Source organism: Pyxicephalus adspersus, chromosome 5, assembly GCF_032062135.1.
Source record: "Pyxicephalus adspersus chromosome 5, UCB_Pads_2.0, whole genome shotgun sequence".
Lineage (NCBI taxonomy): Eukaryota > Metazoa > Chordata > Amphibia > Anura > Pyxicephalidae > Pyxicephalus > Pyxicephalus adspersus.
In genome coordinates, this window is record NC_092862.1 from 104,745,395 (window position 1) to 104,752,309 (window position 6,915).

At 34.4% G+C, this 6,915-nt stretch overlaps 1 pseudogene; it reads right to left on the bottom strand.

Annotated features, from left to right (window-relative positions):
• Positions 1-565: 565 nt before the first annotated feature.
• LOC140332215 (U6 spliceosomal RNA) lies at positions 566-664 on the bottom strand (annotated as a pseudogene).
• Between the last annotated feature and the right edge of the window lie 6,251 nt (positions 665-6,915).

A 6,915-nucleotide genomic window follows, 5' to 3' on the forward strand; every position in this document is an offset into this window, starting at 1 on the left:
GAAAAGAACCAATCTCAGGAGCTAGATATGGATTGAATTATTATTATTATTATTATTAATAATAATAATAATAATAATAATATTAATGAAAAGTATTTATATAGCACCAACATATTACGCAGTGCTGTACATTAAATAGGGTTTGCAAGTGATAAAGAGATACAAACAATAACACAGGAGGAAGAGAGTACATGTAGCATACAATAGGGGGGGGGGGGGGGGTATGGAATAATGAGTAGTGAGGGTTTAGGAGACTAAAGCCAGGTAGGCAAGTTTAAAATTATGGGTTTTAAGGGCTCTTTTGAATGTGCAGAAAGTAGGAGCAAGCCAAAAAGGATGAGGAAGACCATTCCAGAAAGTTGAGCCGTAGAAAAGTCTTGGAGCCATGCAGGTGACGAGGTTATAAGTGGGGAAGTCATTAGTAGGTCATTGGAGAAGCAAGGGGAACGGATAGAGTATTTTTGTATACTAGGGCAAAAAGGCAGGTGGGACCGGATATATGAGGCATTTGATTCGAAGGTGAAATAGAAGCCAGTGTAAAAAAGTGCAAAGAGAGCAGAAGGGGAAAAATATGAAACGCTTGACAAATTTGCTTGTCATTCTTGCGCAGGGGCCATGCTAATCATTGTTCCAATTTTAGTATATGTCCTGTTGAAGTGAGGACAATTACTTATGGTAAGGGAATTTCCATTATATTTATTTGCCATGGTAACATTTGTCCACATTAGAAGATTACCCCAACCTCTTACTTTAACAAAAATTTAAACATTTTGAATTTTCTCCAAGATGCTATGATATTGGTCACCAGGGCAAATAGAGGGCTTATTATCCCCAGAAGGAACATTTGACAGAGGGCTGGCCTTCACCTACACCATCCAAAACTATGAAAAATGTTTTGTCTTTACATATATAATTTTGAAAGTTGATCTATAATTTCCAGCCCTTTTACTGGTTTTGTCCTATAGGCCATTGTCTTCAATGGAAGGAACAGATTAGTATAGGGGTACTGGTTAGCCAGTAAGGTAAATGTTCTATCAAAGAGTTCTAACAACATATATACTATATTTGAAATAGCTACAAAAGGTCAAAATGTTGCATGTATCAATGAATGAACACGTCATGTAGAGTGAATGTTTTTTTTTTCACATTGGGAACATTGGTTTCCAACATGGTTTTATGTTTCATCCATTTAGTGCAGCAATTACTTCCACCAGATGTATCACATCTCTTTTGAAGTAAAACATTTATTTTCCTTTAAAGAGGCACTACTCTGTAAAATATTTGACAGATAACCTCAAGGCAGGCATCATACAGTATTGCTACTTCTACAGCACTGTCAGCAATTCCTATTCTCTCAAATGCACATTTGTGAAAGTTCGCATTTGCGTAGCACTCCTGCATAGAGATTGGCTACTGTGTCTGACTTTGAGGATAACAGGAAAAAGCATGAATTTTTCCCATATGTGGAAATTCTCTACTTTGATTGAGCAAAAGAACTTTGGTTCAGTAGAAAATTGTAGTGAGGAGCTGGCAACCTATGGTAATATATTGATTATATTGATTTCTTTTTATTACAAAATCCCTTTAGGTGTTATACGTCTGTCATCAACTTTATTCAGCTTTATTATCACAAATTTTAGTGACCTGTGTCTCACAAAATTTGGTCGCATTCAACATAATCACAGGTTGGAGCACACATTATTACATACTTGCCCCCACTCTGGCCTTTTCTGTGCAAAAATTAGTTTTGTGGAATAATATAATACTAAAAGCATGTTGCAGAGCCGCCAATCAGATTGTTGCAGAATAACTTTGGAATCAATTGTACCCTTTGATAGTTTCATGTATGAGTTTACATATACTGCTAACTAACATTAAGTGTAAAAACATGTCTGTGCCTAATACAGGACATTGCCTTCTAGTACTAAGCAGCTAGTGGCTCCATTTTGACATGTCATATATTTTTAAATTAATTACAATCTTTGTGTACATATACTCCATGATACTTTTTACCATCTGAAATAAGATTGGTCAGGTCTCTTTTTAGGTAATTTTAAAATTTGGTCACTTTCACCCTTTTAAACCACCCCCGCTCAGTTAAAATGATGGCTTTTCTTTTTCCACCGCTTTACAATATATTCAGCTGATGATAACCATTATTGTTTCCCATTTGAACACTGTTAAAAAGGATTGAACTATTTAGGATCCCCCCCCCCCCCCCCCACACACACACACACTTTCAACTAAGGGCCACTATTAAGCTCTTGCAGCCTACAGAGGTTATTGTTATTGAACGTATAGAATGAAGATGGTTGGAAAATATCAGATGTGTACTGTAGTCATTGCTGGTATTGAGTGGTTGTTCTCAACAGATCCTTCTTTTTGTTCTATAGATATACGAGTCCATCTATAGACAGTTTTCTTATTGTTACCACAATTCTAAGCTAAAGCCTAAAATGAGTTCATGTACTGGTATGGAAACACAAAGCATTGCCTACAATGAGATACAACTACAATTGTATAATATTTAATTTGCAAACATTTTTATAGTATATCTTTTTTAATTTATACCTGATAACCTAAATGCTACAATGTTTAACAAATAGGTAAACCTGGAAAAAGAAAAGCAAAAACACCTTATCATTGGCAATAATCCAACACTGGCTGCTCCTATTATTTTGGAACATGGTCAAATTAAAAAATAGTCATATCATCTGCTTGTTTGTGCAGTGTCACAAATCGTCTGGCAAAAAAACAGTAGATTTATATTTACATGTCTTCCCCAGTTGTTCTGTAACTCTGCTATGATAAAAAAAAACCTAGAAAGCAGTAGGCTATCCATTGCTTTTTTTATTCTTTTTTTTTTAATTTTTTTACATTCACAGACCAGTATGGGAGAAATTCATTTTTACTCCACCCCACTACCTCTGGAATCCCTTTCATTGCCAGGGCACCATTCTTAAACTAGCAGGTGAATTTAACATCTATTTTTATGTTTATTTGGGGAAAAGGTTTACCCCAGAAACCCCCCCTAACTGGTCCCCCCCCCCCCCCCCCCCCCCCCCCCCCGGCCGTATCCTCGAGTGTGGCTTGGGGTTCATTTTCAATACTAAAAGCAGTAACCCTGAGCCCCTGGCCTCGCGTCCCCAGCATGATCAATGGAACGCGTGAGTGTGCGGGGGCAGTGCACTGGGGGGTATGACCGAGCAGGACATTTAAACCGCTTTGACATTCAACATTACTAATATAATCGGACTGCCAGGGAGGTTAAAGTGAACTGGTCAGACAAATGTAAAAGTTTAGTGAATTATTAACCCAAAACAAGCATGTCCTTATTTTGTGGCTTGATATGCAAAGGCTGGGGAATCATAGGGCTGATAGTCCTGAGCTTGTACAGAACCTATACAGAAGTTTCTATCCTGAACATCCTGAATTAAATGGGGTCATTTGTATGGAGGTAATGCCAACATGCTGAAGGCAGTTTGGACCCAAATAGAAAAGATTTAATCTGTGTTAGCAAATAAGTGTCCTAAGATAGTTGGGGCTTTATTAATAAAATAGGGAATCAGGCATTTCCTGAAACATTCCCTTGTGGAAATCTTCTAGCTCCATGTGTTTCAATGGCAGTTACTAATTCCTACCATGTTTGAAGGGAATGTTTGAAGGAATGTCAGATTTCATGTTTTTTAAATAGAGCCCTTGAAGTACCAAAAGATTGTATAGGTATCCTTACTGCTTAATCCCTCTGAGTATCAGAAACCCACCTACCCCCTCTTCGAATGTATAGGGGATAATGGGTTACTGTTATTCCCTATATAATAAAACTGTTCCATAGATCATAGAAGGATGGGTAATTATAGGTGATATAGCAATTTCATCTTACACTGAAAAGAATGAATCTGAGAACGTACAGAAAAATTACTATTGTAATGCTATATTTAAAAAAAAATTGTAATTGAAAGGTAATGAAAAAAAAATGGCAAGGAAAATTGGAGATTTTGAGGATTTAATGCTTTGGGAACTGATATTTAAGAAGCATGGCTTGATTCTTCACGTGACTGAGTTATTTAAATTTTCAGCTATGCTCTCTTGGAAGGAATGGGTAAATAGAACAGGGATCAGAAGTGATCCATAAGTGAATATGAAAGACTAGCTATTTATTTGAGATTGTGGTGGTGCTTGTGAAGGCGTTGAGGCATGCTGATTAGCATGGTAGGCAACAGGTCCTGCAAGCATGGCTGGTAAAGTAAAATGGTAAATATATTTACAAGTAAAATATATTTACAAGTAAAATGTATATATATTTACAGTAGAAAATTTGATGGGACAGTTTCTTTAAAACACTATCTGGAATTGATGCTGTAGTGGATCTGATGTAAGTACATGATAATATTACAAATGATTATATTAAGTAACATCTGGCTAACAATGACCATTATATGATCCTAAATTAATAAATGATATAAAAATCAGCTACTTTATGGTAAAACATAAACATGTAATTGAATGAGGGCTTCTTTACAACACATATACTAATATATTACACTAAAATACTTTCTATATTGCACAATATCAATTAGTGTGTTTTGAAATCATTTTATTTAGGTACCTTTCACCATCATTTTTTCATTGGCCTACTTCTGGATTTAAGATACAGTAAAAGATAAGCAAATCTAAAGTACATATATTATTGCGCTTACAAAGATTACAACATAAATCGCAAAAAGTTAAAAAGGCTGAAAAAAAGTCTCTCCAAAATTTTACATTAGCAACAAAAAAGCAAATGTCTATTTGAATAATACACAGTATAAGAATAGTATTGACAGGAGTTTTAATACACCATACCTGCATTGATATCATCCCAAAAACTTGCATTCACTAGGCTCAAAAAAAAAAATCAGTTATTTGTAAATCTTTAGTTTTATTTTTTGTGACTTTATAATTACTGGCATGGTATCAGTATAATGGTTTAAAGAAAAGGGAATATCTGTACTTAAAAAAGGATCAATGTCTTTATACAGTAATTATAAGCCTGCACACCAATATTAGCATTTTTGCATGTTTCTTGGGAAAGAGGGCTAATTCCTTATTTATATTTAGATGCAGCAATCATTATAATAATAACAACAATGTTACTGTACTGTACGCCATATAGCTATTAGAAAGATTATCTGTTGTAGCGTAGCAATGTCAGATATAATATTTTCTTTACTACTAAATTGTTATTTTCTTTTGTATTAGAGTGTAAAATTTTAGTTTAAAATGCTTGGCATAGAATTGAATTCCGTGTTTAAATAACTGGACTAAATCAGAAAGTTTCTGATCTATTTTTAATGAATACAGTTTGTGAGGGTTTTAAACTACATATATATATATATATATATATATATATATATATATATATATATATATATATACTCTATATGGACAATAGACATATATTCTATGATGATTCCTCCATGCTCTGTTCATATGTTTGTAAAGCATTCTGGGCTTTTTATTAATTAAAAGGTCACCAAATAGAACCTCATTCAGACTCCCCTTAGGTAGCCCTAAGGGTGCAAAAGGGTATTCATTTGCTATTGAGGTTAAGCTGTGACTACACAGCTTTATGGATATGTGATATGTTCAACTCAACTTGTGGGTGCAATACCACTTTTTAGCGTGTTCATTGCTTTCCTACACAACCCACTACTATTTTTTTGGCAAGCAGGTTGCAGTTAGAATACTGTTTTTATTATTGCACATTTTAAGCTAAGGGTTTTCAAGAAGCATTTAAAAAACTTAATACAATAGTTCAAATTACTGAACATGCATATAAAAAATACAGGATTTTGGTAGATTTTATACAAATCATTATTATTTTATTGAAAAATGATCATAGGATGAATGATGGCCAGTCTAATCAGTTTAAAACAAAATACATTTTTTAATGAAATGATTATGACAGTTCAACAGAGGTTCATAGTTTTAGCAAGGAACCTTAACGCAGACATAAATAAAGCTGTGATTGTTGAACACATTTTAAAGGATGTCAATTGTTTGGATGTAAAACTGATGTTCTGATTTCAGTAGTATCAGTCACACACATGAAACAAGCATGCAGATAATTATAGGTCGGGTTTTTTTTGGCAATTAGAGGAGCTATATACTCATCCTTGGTCAGTGGTTCAGACCAGCTGGTGCACCCAAGCCATATTAGTAGCCATTGCATACAGAAGCATCTGCCAAAACTAAATGAATTAGCTTAAAGACATCTCACCAATGCAAAAAATGTTATTTTAAAAACATTTTTTTTTCCTTTTGAGAGCTTCCAACTTGCTTCTGTACATTATATAAAATCCAGGCTGTCAGCTGCAGCCTGCACCATCAAAGAAAGTTGTTCCCTTTATCTGACAGTTATATGTCACTACTGCAAGCAACAGTAATCAGGAATAGAGAGGCTGCCTTAGTTCCTGACTTATTACCTCTTTTTCCTACCCATATTGTTGCTTTTGAGTCTGCACATCTTAAAGAGACATGTTTATATGTATATAGTATTATAGTATGTTTAAATAGCATTTCATGTGGTTGCTTGCTGAATTGAAAAAAAATCTGAATTTTAAGGGCAAAATAACTCTTTATACACACACTTCTCACTTGCATGTATACTTTTCTATCCTGAAAATTTTTGGAGTTCTGTGCAATGTTTGCCTCCTTCTTGTATCCCCTGTGGTATTAAACATCACTGGCTGCTTCCATCTAGTTTTTAGTACTGCTAGCATTGTTATAATAAATAGCATTTTATGTAAAAAAAAATCTTCACAATGCTTTACTTTTAGACTTTAGTGAATTTATTATTAAAAGTTAATGTTGGTGTTTCGATTCGGGTTGTCCTTATATTCAACCCGAATATGGCTGGTACATGAAAACTGC